At 40.0% G+C, this 17,825-nt stretch overlaps 1 long non-coding RNA gene across 1 annotated transcript in view; it reads right to left on the bottom strand.

The window, feature by feature from the left end:
- Nucleotides 1–10,475: 10,475 nt before the first annotated feature.
- The window catches only part of LOC140496930 (uncharacterized), a 31,053-nt gene continuing 23,703 nt past the window's right edge, over nucleotides 10,476–17,825 (bottom strand). Inside the window, exons 2-5 of the long non-coding RNA XR_011964453.1 lie at nucleotides 17,677–17,786; nucleotides 16,922–17,029; nucleotides 12,385–12,465; nucleotides 10,476–11,717 (exon numbers count right to left, since the gene is read on the bottom strand). This is a non-coding gene — a long non-coding RNA (uncharacterized lncRNA). The remainder of the gene's footprint in view (nucleotides 11,718–12,384; nucleotides 12,466–16,921; nucleotides 17,030–17,676; nucleotides 17,787–17,825) is intronic.

Genomic DNA, 17,825 nt, shown 5'->3' with positions numbered 1-17,825 from the left:
GGAAAATGAAGGTTGGAGAAGCAAAATGATCTACATAAGGTAGGAAAAGCTATGGTCAAGATTTGATTCCAGGATGTCAGATTCTATATCCAGTGCTCTTTCTAGTCTGCTAAAAAGAGTCAATGTCCATGTCATTATTAAATATGTTGAACAAAAATTGTTTCACCTTCCTCTAAATATTACTAGGCTCCCTAAATGTTCCTTTCTCTGTGAATTTGAATGTCATACCATTTCACCATGAATTTACTTTTGGTTTTAGAGGTCAAGTAATACCTTCCTTTGAACAGCATTCATCTAGGACTTCATAAGGGAACCAGGATCAGGACAACCAAGGTCTTTCATGGTGGAGGTGTCCAAGACTCTGATTGAACTTTCCCAATTTGGGGAGCCAGGTAGGAATGGGGCTGTGACTGAGAAATCATTGATGAGTTGGGGGTCAGATTTTCAGTGTGAACAAGCTAAGTCTTTGAGTTAGACAATAATGGAGTTAAAGGATATGACATGTGGTGCCTAAAGGAGTTGGCTCCAATCCAAAAATCAAAGCAAAATTCAAGAGAAGAGACACAGTGATGGAAAAAGATGGTCTCTGAACTATGGGCTTCAATAGTTCAGTACCTGTGGCTCCAAGAAGCTCTAGCCAGCACAATGGCCACACTCTAGGAAAGCTGTCTTGGCAGATAGGCTAAAGCAGGTTGAGGGTAATCAACAGGTCCACAAGTGAGTTAGGGAAGTGTCTCCCCGAAGTACGTGAACTTCCCCAGTGAAATGGGCAGATGAGAACAATTTACTCCAAGGGCCGTGAAGGAAGCTAAACCAGGGGCCTTGGGACTCTTAGAACTTGGTCATTCATTACATCCCAGGCCATTGCCAGTTGTCCTGACTTTTGTCCTCTACTGGACTTTGATGACTCTGCAACACAGAGTGAGTCTGATGACTGTGCAACTCTGCCTCATTTCAATCCAACTCACAAGGGAGTCAAATCGTCACACTGTGATGTCACTGGTCCCCTTTGAAAATGAAGGGCTAACAGCTGGTACCCTGTAATTTACCAGGACTTGAATTAGACAAAGAATTATCACAATTCACCACCTTTGCTTGGCTTATATATTTTTGGTTTTGTGATCAGCTGGTTCATCCTTTTGTTTTTTTTAAAGTTCTGCCAGGTAGAGGCTTCCTACTGCTGCTCCTGCCCTGTTTGTTCTCCATGGCAAAGGCTCAGTCCATAATGATGGGTGATGCCTGACTTCTTCCATTAGAATGTGAGTTCCTTGAAAGCAGGGCCCAGTTTTTGCCTTTGCTTCCTCATCACTTAACACAGAGCTTTATTGACCCTGTGCACATTTGGTGAAATGCTTTGAATTTAGAGTAGCTGGAGTAATAAATGACACATCACTATGGGATTAACATCTTGTCCTTAAAGTAGAAACTGGTGCAAACTGCTAGTGCTGGAGGGAAAAGAGAGAAAAGAAAAAAGAAGGAAGGAAGGGAGTTACATTTGTGTCATGCCACAAAGGAAGAGAAAAGCACAGCATTGCTTTACCTCTGAGTGATGTTATTTGGGGTCCCTTTGTTATGTGTATCTGAAGCTCAGAAAATTTGTGGTGTCAGAAGCATCAGAACCTTCTAGACATACAAATAAAGCACTGCTTTATTCACTTAGGCTGTGGTCTCTTCTACTTTCATTCATTCTCTCTTTGTCTCTGAGGGCTTGCTCTGGCTACCTCAGTTCAGGGTATTGGTCTTGACAGAACTGTCCTTATATTTCACATAGCACTTCCCAGTTTTCCACCATTTGCTTGGCATTATTTGGCTGACTGGTCTTAGGCCCAAAACATTGTTTTCTTTGAGCATCTCTTCCATGCTGATGATAACCAGATCAGCTTAGATAGTGCCTTACTAAGTGCTTTAAATGCTTGAAATGAAATAGGATCATGGAATAGCCTTCATCAAGTGCTTAGCATGTGTCAAGCTCTGTGCTAAGTGCTGGGGATACCAACAGAAAGGAGGGAAAGTACCTGCTCTCCAGAAGCTCCCATTCTCATGAAGGGAGAGTCTAGCATCAGGGCAGATGGAAAGCCCCAAGCAGGACATGGGGTGGAATGTAAAGCCTGGTCGACCTTGAAGAATAGTGGCAGAGCAGGAGATCCTTGATCAGTGAGGGTGATGAAGAAGATGAAGGAGATGATGGGTCTGAAATTTGGTGGGGAGCTCAGTGTATTAGCTCAGGGATGGTCAGGGGGCGTAGCATGGAGATATGGTGTTGACATGGAAGAAGGGGCATCCAGTACCTGCTCAGGACTGAGCAGTGGGAGCTAGTGTTGAAGAAGAAGAGAGCTCCCTGAGACAGGTCTGCTGGGCTCTTGGACACCCTTTAGTATGTGAGGGGCTGGTGATCTAGAAAGAGGAAGAGGAAGGTGACCAGCTTATGGGAGGAACCTCTCTTGCTGTGCCCTTGGGCTACTGCTTCTCTTCATAGATCCTCCCAGCTGATCCTTATGAGAACTCCATGATATGGGTAATTTTGAGGGATAAGGAAGGGAATAGCTATGAGTTTCTTACTGTACGAACATCCTGAATAAAAGATTCCCTTTGCCCTTGAAAGTAAGGAAAATTGACCTTTTTCATGTTCACTCATTTCAAACCATTTGCAGTTTTCTTGGCAAAGATACTGGAGTAGTTTGCCATTTCCTTCTCCGGATCATTTTACAGATGAAGAAATTGAGACAAACAGGGTCAAGTGACTTGCCCAGAGTCACATAGCCTCTATGTCAGAGGATTCAAACCTAGTTCTTTCTCACTCTGAAGTCAGTGGTATATCCACTAGACCATACTAGCAGTCACGAAAGTTTATGGAAAATTAAGACAAATTCTGTTGCCTAGAGAAATTTATCAGCAATGTGTGTCCATTCATGACATTATGCTTACCTGGATTCTGGATAATGGACAACTTTCTTGGACTTTCCCAGTCACCAATGGAGTGGAACAAGGCTGTGTGCTTGATCCCATGCTCTTTAACATGATGTTTTCAGCCATGTTTTCAAATGCCTTCAGTGAACATGAACACACCATCAAGGTTTGTAAATTAATTAAATTCTTCAACTTGAAAAGGCTACAAGTCAAGACTAAAGTGGAGGCAGTGTTAGGGCCTAGTTTTCTGTTTGCAGATGATTGTGCATTCAATGCAGCCTCTGAAGTTGAGATGCAACAAAGTATGAATTCATTCTCTGCTGCTTGCACTAATTTTGGCCTAACAATTAACACCAAGAAAGCCCAAGTGCTCTGTTAGCCCCCACCAAACCATCAATACGTAGAACCATCGCTTACAGCAAATGGTGTAAACTACTGATTGCTGTGGAGAAGTTCACATAACTCATTAGTGTACTTTCCAGGGATGTAGACATTGATAATGAGGTTGACCCACTCATTGCCAGAGCTAGATCCATGTTTGTGAGGCCCGGAAGGATAGTATGGGAGAAAAGATGTATTAGACTGACTGCCAAAATGAAGGTCTACAGATCCATTGTGCTGACCTCATTGGTGTGTACCTGGGAAACCTGGACAGTACACCAATGTCATTCCAGGAAATGGAATCCTATCCATTTAAATTAATTAGGAAGATTCTGAAGATCACCTGGCAGGATAAAATATGAGACACTGAGGTCTTTTCTTAAACTAAACTTCCAAGTATTCACAATTGTCTTCAGAGAGCATAATTGCGAAGGGCTGGCCACAGTCTTAGTATGCAAAATGTAAGCTTGCCTAAAAGGTTGTTTTATGGAGAACTCAGACAGGGCCACCATTCCCATGGTGATTGGAAGTCATACAAGGACACTCTCAAGGTCTTAAGAACTTTGGAGCTGGTTGTGTGATATGGGAGACACTGGCACAGGACCACTCAGCATGGCATGCCCCCATCACAGAAGGTGCTGTGCTTTATGAGCAAAGCCAGATTGAAGTGGCTCAAAAGAAACACAATATGTGCAAATTTAGAGAATCCACACCAATCATTCACATGGATTATTTGTCTAGGACCTGTGGTAGGACATTCTGAGTCTGTATTGGTCTGATCAGCAACAGTTGAATACACAATCAGTTGACTCTAGCACAGTGATGTCATATCAGTCATCTTCTAAAACTAAGGACAACAACCAACCGTTAGTAAATACTGATGAGACTGTGTAGTGAGCCAGATCTGAGATCGACCGGAATAGAGGAATTCTCTTAGAAATAAGGAGGGCTTGCATTCTAGGTATGAAGGAAGCCATTGCAAAGGCATGGTAATGGGAGATGGAGTGTTGTGTGTAAAAAGCAGAGGGAAGGACAGTTTGGCTGAATCCCATCATGCAGGAGGGGGAGTAACAGCCAGTGAGGCCAGAAAGATGGACCGGGACTAGCTTATAAAGGGCTTTAAAAGGTAAACAGAAAAATGTCTGTCTTATTCCAGAAGCCACAGTATTAGTTGAATAGGGAAGTCACATGGAAAGATCCCTGATTAAGGAAAATTCTTTCAGGAATAGGGTGTAGGATGGACTGCAGAGGGAAGAGAGATTTGCAGCAATGAGACCAACAAGGAGGCTGCTACAATCATCTCCCTCTCATGTGGTAAAAGCCTGAACTAAGGTGAAGCTGTGAAAGTGAAGAGAAGGGGTTGAATTTGAGAGACTGTGAAGTGAAGGTAAATCAGCAAGATTTGACAAGTGATAGGATGTGTGAGGTGAGGGGGAGTGAGGAGTCAGAGATAAGGCTGAGATTGGGAATCTAAGACCCTGGTGATGCCTTCAATAGAAACAGGAAAGTCTGCAAGAAGGAAAATATCATGGATTCAGTCTTGGGTATGTTGAATTTAAGATGTCTCTGGGATATCAGGTTTGAAATATTTCACTTGCAATTGATGGCTTGGGACTGAAGCTTAGGGGAGAGACTAGGGATGGAGAATATAGGTGTGTGTATGTATGTGTGTATGTGTGTATGCAATTATATATACACTAATGTACGTTTGTTCAGTCATTTCAATTGTGACCCACTTTTCACAAAACCACTTGAGATTTTCTTGGCAAACCTACTGGGCTGGTTTACCAATTCCTTCTCCAGCTCATTTCATAGATGAGGAAACTGAGGCAAACAGGTTGCAATGAGTTTCACAGGGAGACAGCAGAAGCAAATGTCTAAGGTCAGATTTGAACTCAGGTGCTCCTGATTCCAGCCCTGGGCTCCATCCACCTGGGTTTTCTAAGATGTAGAGGATCACATTTTCAGAATGTTGAACACTCCCAAGAAAGTAAAGTATGGGATGGAGAGAGGAGGAAACAAATTCCCTTGGATCAAGGGAGCTGCAGGAGATAGCACAAATAGCCTCAGAGACCAACGGAGCCAAATGGGCCTCTTTTCCTTGCTGCCTGCTCTGTTATTAATGGTATGAAAGTGTAATCAAGGAAGGAAACCTCAACTAGAAAGGAAACCTTAGTGACCTGCAGTACTCTGATAGATTCTAGGACATCTCACTCCCTGACCCTTCTCATTGTCTGTCCTGATCTGCTGTGAGTACTGCCCACTTATCCTTAGAAACTTTGGGCTGTCGCAGTTAAGGGCAGAAGCAGGAAGTCTACAGGAAATCTGCATTAAAGGCCCGTTCTCCCTGCCCCTTTCCCTTCTCTGCCAGCCCTACCCTCCCATCCCTCCCTCCACACACTACCCCTTTTGGGTTCTACACCCTGCTTCACTCTTGGTCGGTCTTTCTTCACACTTTGACTGAAATTAGTAAGCCTGAGGGCTTGTCGTCCTCAGCCAAGGTAATCATCCTTTGCCAGGCAATCCCCAGCAAATCACTGGGACTCACAGCCTAGAGCTGGTTTTCACATTCCCCAGGAAAGCAATCCCATCATTCACATCAGCTTCTGTGGCTCTCAGGTTCTCAGCTTGCTGTTTGGGCCAAGATACCCTCTACAGATAGATGCATGATCCGCCTGGAAGGTCCTGGGCTTAGAGCAGGCTATGTGGGTCGAGGTCTGCCTCAGCCTCCGGCACAGTGAGGAGTAAAGGCGTGGGGGTGTGGTGGGGGTTGGGGTGGGGGAATCCTGCAAGGGCAGGAGCAGATGCCTGGAGCCTGGCTTACTGTGGAGGGGGCGGGCGCTGCTCCAATCTGGGGCCCCTCTAAGGTGCAAGGATGGGGAGGTGATGTTTTCCAATTGCATCATCAAGTCCTGAATCTAGAGATTTTGGTCTGTTCTGATTGTACGTTGTCTGAGAGAGGTTTCCTCTGAGGACTCTTGTAGCTGCATTCCTACAAGGTGGGTAAGCTGGCTCCACTTCTTTACCCTCTTTCCCAAATTGAATTAATTGTTTTGGTGATTTAGTCTTTGACCCTGTCATTACTGAGCGTATCATAATTGTATCTTTATAACTGTTTGTAACAGATGTGGTTAATGTATCTTCTTTTGAGTATTTAGTTCTATGATCTCTATTTCATTGAACTATTCACAACTTAGCTTGTCGTATCAAGGCTTCATTTAGGTCTGTAGGTTTGCTTGTGTTCCCAGCATTCATAATGTTTTTTTTTCTGTTATTGTATGGGAAGGATGAGTTTCATCTTCCTACTTTCCTATTTACTTTGACCATCTCTATTCACTTGTTTTATGTCTTTTTTTTTTTTTAGTACAACACGCATTTATTTATTAAGCAACTACTTATTGCTATGCTAAGAATTAGGTGTACAAAATACATATTCAAAAAACAAAACTTCTTCCTACAAAAAAATCATTCATTCTACTAGAGGACACTGCACATAAACAGATAAATAAATACAAGAGAATTTCAGGAGATAGGTAGCACTAAACCTAGGAAAATACACTACAGGGAGTACTTCTAATACAGGGGCTTCTTTCTTATTCCTGTCCTCACTAGGACTTTTTTTACATTGTTTCTTTCCAGTTGTGCCTCATATCTTTTGAATTTTTTTATCTCCTTGAGGAAAACCATCTTTTCCATGGGATTTGTGGACTAATTTCTTTGGAAAGAAAATTGAAAGAGTTATTTTCAACTTGAATCAGATATAGTCTTTTCAGTTTCACACATGAAATAAAAAAATGAAGCTTCTTTTTTGGCATTATATATGGATGAAATCAACTCTTCTGTCAGGAAAAAAATAGTCTACATAGGAACTGGTCTGGAAACTGTTGATGAGAAAATGTGATGTGCAACAATAATGATAATTTATTAAAAAGATTAATTACCAAGAGAAGAGAATGTGTACATGGAGCTGTCTCTAAAGCAATAGGATTAAAATGATAAAGGAGAGCACTAATTACTTCTCTTTCAAAGAATTGGTTTCTACAATTAATCATTGGGAAGAAGCAAGTCAGATTTTAGAAAAGACCTAAGTGCCTTCAGTGATAATTAAGTACTATTAAAATGCCAGGTAGAGAGGAAAAAATTAGGATGATTTTAGCTTTTCTATAAGTTAGTTAACAATAGGTTGAAAGAGTTCACCTGCCCTATACAGAGAGTGGCAAAGTAATAAGGCTTAGTCATGAAGTCCCATGTCACCTTCAGTCCCATGCTGAATCAATGACAAGACAAAATTTCCCACATAAGAAACTTGTTGGAAGGGCAGTTTCAGTAGCAACAAGGAATGACATTTTCTCTGGAACTCCTTAAGCCTTTCAGTTTTGAGAAAAATCTGTATCATGAACCAAATTGTGGCGGCTTTGGAAATCATAGGAAAAAGAAGTAGGATGATGTTGTCCATCTAGCCAGTATTTTCACTTTTGTTGATACCCACCCCAAATGTGCCAAATCTGAAAGAAGGATAACAAAATATTCAGAGTGTTCTCTCCATCTGGTCTTTACAGGGATGACAACTGCTGTCCTGATCGTTTCCCATCCATGAGTTTCACTGGGTCATTTGTCAGGAATAGGGCAGGAAGAGCATTAACTATGTATAGTTCTCAAAGGGAAGATACAGAAAATTTTCTATTTGTACATTTCCCTAAATAGCTAAATCAAGGACTCTCCAAATTCCAAAATATGATGAGGGCACTTTATATAGTAATATAAAATTCTAAATAGAATTTCTCATTCATGAATTAGATTTTCTTTTTTTTTAAATTAACTTTAATTATTAATTTATTTAACTTTTAACATTCATTTTCACAAAATTTTGGGTTCCAAATTTTCTCCCCATTTCTCCCCTTCCCCCACCCCAAAACGCCAAGCATTCTAATTGCACCTATCACCGATCTGCCCTCTCTTCTAACATCCCTCCCTTCCCTTGTCCCCATCTTCTCTTTTGTCCTGTAGGGTCAGATAACTTTCTACATCCCATTACCTGTATTTCTTATTTCCTAGTAGTAAGAACAATACTCGACAGTTGTTCCTAAAACTTTGACTTCCAACTTCTCTTCATCCCTCCCTCCCCTCCCATTCCCTTTGGGAAGGCAAGCAATTCAATATAGGCCATATCTGTGTAGTTTTGCAAATAACTTCCATAGTAGTTGTGTTGTGTAAGACTAACTATATTTCCCTCCATCCTATCCTGCCCCCCATTGCTTGTGTTCTCTCTTTGGATCCTGTCCCTCCCCAAGAGTGTTGATTTAAATTGCTCCTTCCTCCCACTGCCCTCCCTTTCACCATCCCCCCCACCCTGCTTATCCCCTTCTCCCCCACTTTCCTGAATTGTAAGATAGGTTTTCATACCAAAATGAGTGTGCATTTTATTCCTTCCTTTAGTCGAATGTAATGAGAGTAAGCTTCATGTTTTTCTCTTCCCTCCCCTCTTTTCCCCTCCACTGAAGAGTCTTTTGCTTGCCTCTTTTATGAAGGATAATCTGCCCCACTTCATTTCTCCCTTTCTCCTCCCAATACATTTCTCTCTCACCACTTATTTTCATTTTTTAAAGATGCGATCCCATCCTATTCAATTCACTCTGTGCTCTCTGTCTCTCTTTGTGTACGTGTGTGTGTGTGTGTGTGTGTGTGTGTGTGTGTAATCCCCCCAACTACCCAAATACTGAAAAGTTTCAAGAGTTATAAATATTGTCTTTCCAAGTAGGAATGTAAACAGTTCAACTTTAGTAAGTCCTTTATGACTTCTCTCTGCTGTTTACCTTTTCATGCTTCTCTTCATTCTTGTGTGTGAAAGTCAAATTTTCTTTTCAGCTCTGGTCTTTTCATCAAGAATGCTTGAAAGTCCTCAATTTCATTGAAAGACCCTTTTTTCCCCTGAAGTATTATACTCGTTTTGCTAGGTAGGTGATTCTTGGTTTTAGTTCTAGTTCCTTTGACTTCTGGAATATCCTATTCCATGCCCTTTGATCCCTTAATGTAGAAGCTGCTAGATCTTGTGTAATCTTGATTGTATTTCCACAATACTTGAATTGTTTCTTTCTAGCTGCTTTGCAATATTTTCTCCTTGACCAGGGAACTCTGGAATTTGGCCACAATGTTCCTAGGAGTTTCTCTTTTTGGATCTCTTTCAGGAGGTGATCAATGGATTCTTTCAATATTTACTTTGCCCCCTGGTTCTAGAATATCAGGCAATTTTCTTTGATAATTTCATGAAAGATGATGTCTAGGCTCTTTTTTTGGTCATGGGTTTCAGGCAGTCCCATAATTTCTAAATTGTTTCTCCTGGATCTATTTACCAGGTCAGTTGTTTTTCCAATGAGATATTTCACATTATCTCCCATTTTTTCATTCTTTTGGTTTTGTTTTGTGATTTCTTGGTTTCTCATAAAGTCATTAGCCTCCATTTGTTCCATTCCAATTTTGAAAGAACTATTTTCTTCAGTGAGCTTTTGGACCTCCTTTTCCATTTGGCTAATTCTGCTTTTGAAAGCATTCTTCTACTCATTGGCTTTTTGAACCTCTTTTGCCAATTGAGTTAGCCTATTTTTCAAGGTGTTATTTTCTTCAGTATTTTTTTGGGTCTCCTTTAGCAAGGTGTTGACCTGCTTTTCATGCTCTTCTTGTGTCTCTCTCATTTCTTTTCCCAGTTTTTCCTCCACATCTCTAACTTGATTTTCAAAAATCCTTTTTCAGCTCTTCCATGGCCTGAGGCCATTGAATATTTATTTTGGATATTTGGGATACAGAAGCCTTGACTTCTGTGTCTTTCCCTGATAGTAAGCATTGTTCTTCCTCATCAGAAAGGATGGAAGGAGATATCTGTTCGCCAAGAAAGTAACCTTCTATGGTCTTATTTTTTCCCCCCTTTTCTGGACATTTTCCCAGCCAGTTACTTGACTTCTGAGTTTCCTCTTCACACCCACCTTGCCTCCAGTTCCGCCCAGCTAGTGCTTGGGGTCTGAGATTCAAATGCTGCTTCGCTTTTGGCAGGCGTGTGGCTGCTATTCAGGGTGAGATTAAGTTCAAGTGCTTGGGGGGGGGGGCAGGGCCACCACACGGGGCTCAGCTCCCTCAAGGGGTTTATGTGGAGACCTTCAACAATGGATCTGGGCTCCTGCCTGCTTTGGGAGCCCTTGTCTGCTGCTGCCTCCACTGCTGCCTCCTGAGGGGGCCTGAGTTATGGGGACACCCCGCTCCCCTCTCGGTGAGCCAAAAAGACCCTCTCACTGACCTTTGGTGTCTATGGGTGGAGGGACCTGCGCAGCCCCTTGAGATTCTGTCCCTGAAGCCTGCTCAAATCTGCTCCTCTTGGTGCCATGTGGCCAAGGCAGGCCTGGGCTCTGCTCTGGGTCTGGTGCATGACAGACCTTTGGTGTCAGTTTTTTAGGCCTCTCTGGAACAGAAATCTCCTCCACTCCATTGTTCTGTGGCTTCCGCTGCTCCAGAATTTGTTGGGAGTTCTTTTTTACAGGTATTTTATGGGCTGTGGGTTAGGAGCTAGTATATGTGTATCTTTCTACTCCACCATCTTGGCTCCTCCCTCTGTGAATAAGCAATTTTCAAATGAAGATCTATAGCCATATGATGAAGTGCTCTAAATCATCTTTTTTATTTGGTAGAAAAATGTAGATTAATGCTATTGTGCAATAAGAAGTAATGAAAAGGCAGATTTCAGAAAAATCTGGGATGAATTGCTGGAATTGATGCAAAGTGAAATGGGTATGACATTGCTCATAGTATCAGCCACACTGTAAGATGATTAGCAATGAATACCTGGGCTCTTCTCAGCAGCACAATGGTCCCAAACAAGAAGAGAGGACAAACTAATGATAATGCTATCTTTGTCCAGATAAAGAACTAATGGACTCTTTATATAGATAGAAGAATATCTTTTCCCTTACTTGGTTGAAACTTGACTGAATTGCAACAAAGAACTTAAATGATGACGTTATTGCCAATTTAAGAAGTTCTCTTTAACCTTAGCTTACATGTCTACATTGCTAAATATCAACTTTTTAATCCAAATGCCTCAAATTACAAGTCAGAGTTTCATAGATTCTCTTAGGTTCTCTCGTCATTCTATTGATAACAGCAGAGTCTAAATGAAGTATCTGGTTTAGATAAAGAAAGGAGCAACAAGGGATGTGGGCAAAAGTGAATTCTCCAGTCTAGGAGTTTCTAATGTGATGTTCTTCTCACAGCCATAGGGTTTGAACTGGTTTTGATCACATGTTCTAGTTATTGGCAAAGCAAAAGTATCCATGAACAATCTCTCTCACCATGGCTCATAAGTCATTGATTTCTTTGAAGAATGCTTGAGTTTCTCTTGCAGTACTGTTTGAAATTGCAGTCATTGTTTTCCATAAGCACTTTCTCTGGAAAATGAAAGAAATAGTATGTTTCTTTTAAGTGAGGAGAATATTAACTTGGGTTCCAAGAGAATGGGTTTTTATCCCAATGCTTTCATGAGGAGAGTGGAGTGAATTAGCCACGTTAGATTCCATTCATTGAAATCTATAGAATATGGACATCTTATTGGTGTTTCCTTCTGTGTCCTCTTTACCATTTTGTTTTTTCCTCAGTCTCCATATAACATTGCTTTTTTAATGTAAAGCATATGGATCACTGAGGAATGGTTGCTAAATTAATGCAAGATTTTTTTATTCCAGTTTCACACATTGTGCACACACTAAGCTCTACACATGTGTCTACAATTTTCTTTTCCTTATACTGACCTATTTCACTTTCTTGCGTGATTCTTCTAGGTTAGTCATCTAGAAATTTTAGTATCTAGTATCAACTAGTCAGCCATTTCAGGCATCTCCAGTTTTTGGAGTAATCAAAGAATACTATGTGTTATTTGAACATAATCTTCCTTTTATCTTTTGGCATAATACACTCCATGTGGTATATTCCCAAGAAGAGAATGACAGAGACAGAGGTGGGATACGCTTTTGTTTAACTTGACTAGGACACACTGACACATTCTTTCCTAAAGAGAACCTACCATTCTGAAAAGAAACTAGTAGTACATGAAGGTACCTGGTTCTGCAGAGATAATAGATTTGAATAATCATCAATACTGTATTCTTCCTCAGTGATGTTTTTTACTTCAGTGTTTTCCTGTTGCAAAGAAACATGGATAGAAAGAAAATATTTTTTAAAGAAATTCAAAGTTTTTTGACATGAGACTAATTTGAACTTTTGTTCTGATGATGACTTTTTAGGCACAAAAGATGTCTTGAAGGAAAATAAGACCACTTCCGAGGCAGTACATGTGAAAGTGCAATATTGACCTTGAACTAACTTCCAAAGATTGAATTTCAAGCAAGAAAGAGTTATCATTTCTAAAGCCTTTAGGCTACTAACTGTATAAACATCCCAGGAACCAGTGCTCAACCATTCAAATTTACAGGCACAGAGAGTAAATCTTACTGACACATCTTCAGGGATTTTTAATAATTTTTGACACAACAATGTAGATGTTGTAAATTATAAAGAGTGAATCTAACCTGAAAAGGAGCTGTGAGAAGAGGCTCTGAACCTTTACTCTCTTACAGAAGTGCTAAACAGAGGGGATTACTGTATTATATGTAGTCTAAAACATTTTTCAATATATTGACTGTTTTTGCAATTGTATTCCCTTCTTCTTTGTCTCTTTTACATGTTTAAAATAAACTGTGTGAGAACCTCTGAGGAAGGGAGAACACTAGGAGTATTTTTACAAAATAAAAAAATATTCAATACAAATTTTAATTTCTTAAAATACAATGTTAAATCTATAGTGCAGGTAAAAGATCAAGGTACCTCAACCATGGAAGGCAATTTTCCTATGGGGAGAGAAAAAGGAGGAAATGTTAGAGAAGTTACAGAAGCAGAAGTGACAAGAGTTCATAAGTGATGTGATGATATGTAGATCTAAGTGAGGGAGTCTGGAGAGTCAGATTACTCTGAGCCAGTGAACAGAAGACTGAACAGTACCATCGAAGGAACAACATGTAGGGAATATCAGGTTTTGTGGGAAGATAAATTGGATGAGTTCTGTGTGAGAGGCATGATGGTTACCTTTTTTTTTGTAAATCAAGGAGGTTTTATTAAACACAAGAGGATGACAGGTATGAGTGGGGTAGGTAGAGATACTGGGATTTCTAGAATTTACAGTACTCCTCAGGGGCCTTGGGAGAGTGACTGCCTCCACCCTAAGTCTTTGTTGCCAGTTCTTGCAAGAGGGGGATCAGTGCAAAGAGTTGAGGAAGAAGAGGCACAACTGTATGTCTGGTTGGCTACCATCAAAAGCAGGAGAGTGAGTTGGGTAACACTGACTGTCTTGGAGGGACTTTGTACAAGCAGGGAAGAGCACCAGGCTCCACAATTCTCAGGCCAAATCAGGGATCTCCCTGGATTTGTGCAAGGCCCAGAGTTGGGGGAGGATCACACAAGAACTGGAGCTCAAGAAACAGATTGTGCTTGGATGTATACATTTGGGACCCAGAGGAAGCTGATGAGATCAGGAATAAAGAAGGAGTAGACAGAGATTGTAGGGAGGAAAAGGCAAGAGGACACCCAGGCTTTCCTAGTGGGAGATAGAAGGTGATCCAACTTGGAGATGAAAAGGGTAGAACTGGGGGGAAGGGGTATGAGGACAGGGAAGGATCATTAAAGGTGGAGGAGGAGAAAATCTGTACATGGAAGGAAAACTCCACAGTGTCAGAGAAATAAGAAACTCCAAAGCCATATGAAAAGCCACATGATTAGATTAAAAGATTCTTAAGGATTTTCAGTGGAAACACTGGAAAACAAAATAGGTAGAAGAGGCCATTAAGAGGCCATAGCAAATTGTATCCTAAAGTAGTCCTGATCTAAACTCTTTGGTCCTAGTTAAACAAGGAAAAGAAAAAAACAGAGAGAGATGAGAGAACAGGTGGGATAGAAGCAAGAAAACCAAGAGGCCCACCACGCAAGGAATCTTAGAACACAAAGAAATTTGGATCCTTGTTCTAGACAAACTGTAAGAAAAACTGCAAAAGTTAGATACAAAGCAGGTTGAGAATAGCATCATATACAGTTTACCTTGTGAAGTTCTGGAGCCATTACAAGACTTAACAAAAGAAAGGAATATTCAAACATCATATACAATAGAAGGAACTTCCTTTCTGGGAGATATATTTTTTGGGGAAATTCACAGCAAAAAAAAAAAAAAAGGGTAGAGACCATCATAAAAGAAAACACAGCTCATTTTAACTTCATTATATGAATCAACTTTTGTGTGAAAAGAATTACGTGGCTTACAAGAGGAAACACTCCCAGGTAGGAAAGATCTTTGCATTCATTCTTAGTTACCAATTCTAACATTGAAAATATATAAAGAGTTAATCCATACTGGTAAGATGTTGCTCTTTAATATCATCCTCCTGATCAGTAGATAATTGTCCAAATACATAGAAGCATTTCAGGAGACTCATTATTCACACTAATTGAGACCTGCCAGATGAAGTGCAGGGTTTGTAATCATGAAGAACTGGTTGTTGTTTTTCACTTGTTTTTCAATTATGCCTGCCACTTTATGACCCTGTTTGGAGTTTTCTTGCCACAACAAAGGAGTGGTTTGCCATTTCCTTCTCCAGTTCATTTCACAGGTAAGAAAACTGAGTTAAACAAGGTTAAATGACTTGTTGAGGATCAGAAATGTAACAAGAATTTGAGACCAGACTTCAATTAAGGAAGATGACACTTTCTGACTCCAGGTCGGGTACTCTATATACTGTACCACCTTGGGGATCCCATCTGCAATATAAACAGTTGATTTTCCAAACAAGAATTAAGGACTATTAATAGCCTTATGTAAAATTTCATTTCATATATCAGAAGGGAAATGTCAGTCAACTGGGTTTTCACATTGTTCAAAACAGATTGGGGAAAATGATATCATATGGGAATATACATGTTGGGAAAGCTGTGGGATGGTAGACCAATTGTTTAAATGTTGTTGGAGGAGACAAAAAGTGTGTAATACTTCTGGAGAAAGCATTTCGAGTTATGTAAGAGAGGTCATCAAAATGATCATGCCCTTGGAATCATTCATCCCACTCTGGGACATATATATTCCGACTTCCAAGACAAGAGAAAAGTTTCATACCTATAGCCACATTTTCCTCACAGGAAAGTGGATGGCTATTCCTTAGACATTTGAATGATCAAATCATGGGAAATATCAATATAAGGTGATATTGGGTTCAGAATATACGGAAAAAATTTTAAAGTATTTGTCATGCATCAGTCACCATTCTAAACTCTGGGGATGCAAACAAAGGCAAAAACATAGTGCTCAGTTCCAAGGAGTTCCAATTCAATTGGAAAAGTACACATCAGAGAGTATACATAATTAATTCATGGAGGACAAATAAGACATAATCTCAGAGGAAAGTCATTGGACAAGGGTGGGGTCAAAATGCAGAAGGATCATTACCAAAAAGCTCTTTTAGGAGGCACAGTTGGTGTCCTGTAGGATGGGAAAGCCAGGAAATGGACGTGAAACAGAGACTGAGAAAACTTGAAGGCTGGACATGGACAGATGTATCTGAGGGAGAGCAAGAAGCCCCACCCTTTCTGGATCTTAGACAACTTGGAGGACAGTAAGCATAAGAAGACTGGACAGGTTGGAAAGGGGACAGTTGATGAAGGACATTAACAGTCAAAGAAAAGAATATACTTTTGATCCCAAAGACTAAATTTTTTTGTTTAGGAACAATATAGTTAGAATAGTGCTTTCAAAAGATCACTATGGTAGATGAGGGTAGAATGGATTCAAGTTGAGCAAGACTTGGGGATGGGAGAGGCTTACATAATCAAGTGGGGCTAAGGTGAAGAGGGCCTTCATCAACATGATGAATTAGCGTGTAGAGTAAAGGGGATATATAAGACAATGTTGAGGTAGAAAGAACAAGACTTTCAAAAGAGTGCTTATGTGGAGCGAGTATTTATTGAAATTATGAGTGCTGATATGATTGCAAAGCAAGATATTATGGTGTAGCTAAGACGGAAAAGGACAACATCTTCGGGGACACACTCATGATGAGGGGCTTTGGCTGCAGATAGATCCTGTAAAAGAATATTCAGATCTACTGATCAGACACGTAGTGGATGACCCACTTGGGAGCAGGGCTGTAAAACCTAAAGAGAAAAGCCTGTCCAAGGGAATAGGATCATGGGTGGTGTCAAAGAAAGAAAACTATATATGGGTGGATGGATGGATGCATGTCTATAACTATTTCTGTGTGTGTGTTGGTGTGTATGTGTGTGAGCTCTTACCATTTGAAAAGAAGAAAATTAAAGTGGTGTAAAATAAAATTCTTGCCTTATTCAGAATTCTTGAAAAGAGGGGAGTGATATTTTTCTCTCTGTAAAAACATTTATTTTTATGTTTTGGGATTCCACCTACCAGCACCACCCAAGTTGGGGGCATTGCTTTGATGCCTTTCCTATAGCCTCCTTATTACACTTCAATATTCAATATTGCACCCAAAGAGGCTCTAAATAAATCTTTGTGAATTTAAAATGGGAAAAGCGCTAATGAACTGACCTGTCTCTTGCCATGGCCTGGATCTTTTTAACTTCATTTTAAAATTTTTGTTCTCTTTCTTGACAAGCTATTCTAATGATCAGCTCCTGTTTTTTCAATTCAATTTCTCTAAAAAATAAAATAAACATTTCATGTATTTTAAGTGAGGAGACTGCTGACTTCCATACCAAGAGTATGTATTTCTATCCCAATTCTTCCACTGATCTAGTTTAGTGAATTTAAGAATAATAGATGCCATTCCTTGAATTCTACATATCAATTATTCTCTTGTGACCCCTTTACCATTTTATCCATTCATCACTCTCTGTATACTATTTCTCTAAATTTGATGCGTATATGTTTCTTTGTGGGTGATTATAACAGTGTTATAGACTCTTCTGTTCTCATTCCATTGTTTTGTGCTTATGTTAATTCCCAGAGTTTTTCTAGAATTCTCCTTTTCCTTATAGGGATCAATTTTAATTCCTGTTATTATAATTTTATATTGATTATCTAACATTTCTCCAGACAGGCTCAACTTCTCAGGCTTTTTAGGCATCTCTAGGATTTGGGAGAAAAAAGGAATTGTCCTACTAAATATGTTATTTGAAAGTCACCTGTGTTTTTAATAGTCTCCATTAGGTATATTCCCAGTAAAAAGATAACAGAGACAGATGTGGGATAGAGTTACTTTTTAAACTATACCAGGATTCTGCAACATTCTTTTCTTGAGATTCTACTATGTTTAAAACTCTACTAGTTGTACATGAATTTACCTAGTTTTCCAGGTAGATGATAGAGTTGAAATATCATAATCAACAAATTTGTTGTCCATGATGTCTTTCGTTTCAATGATGCTGTCCTTTGGCCTAGATTCCTGTATTTCCTACAGAAAATGAACATTTTTAGAAAGAATAAAATAAAG

Source organism: Notamacropus eugenii, chromosome 3 (genome assembly GCF_028372415.1).
Source record: "Notamacropus eugenii isolate mMacEug1 chromosome 3, mMacEug1.pri_v2, whole genome shotgun sequence".
NCBI lineage: Eukaryota > Metazoa > Chordata > Mammalia > Diprotodontia > Macropodidae > Notamacropus > Notamacropus eugenii.
The sequence above is the reverse complement of the archived record's forward strand: the minus strand, read 5'-3'. Positions and strand labels throughout refer to the sequence as shown.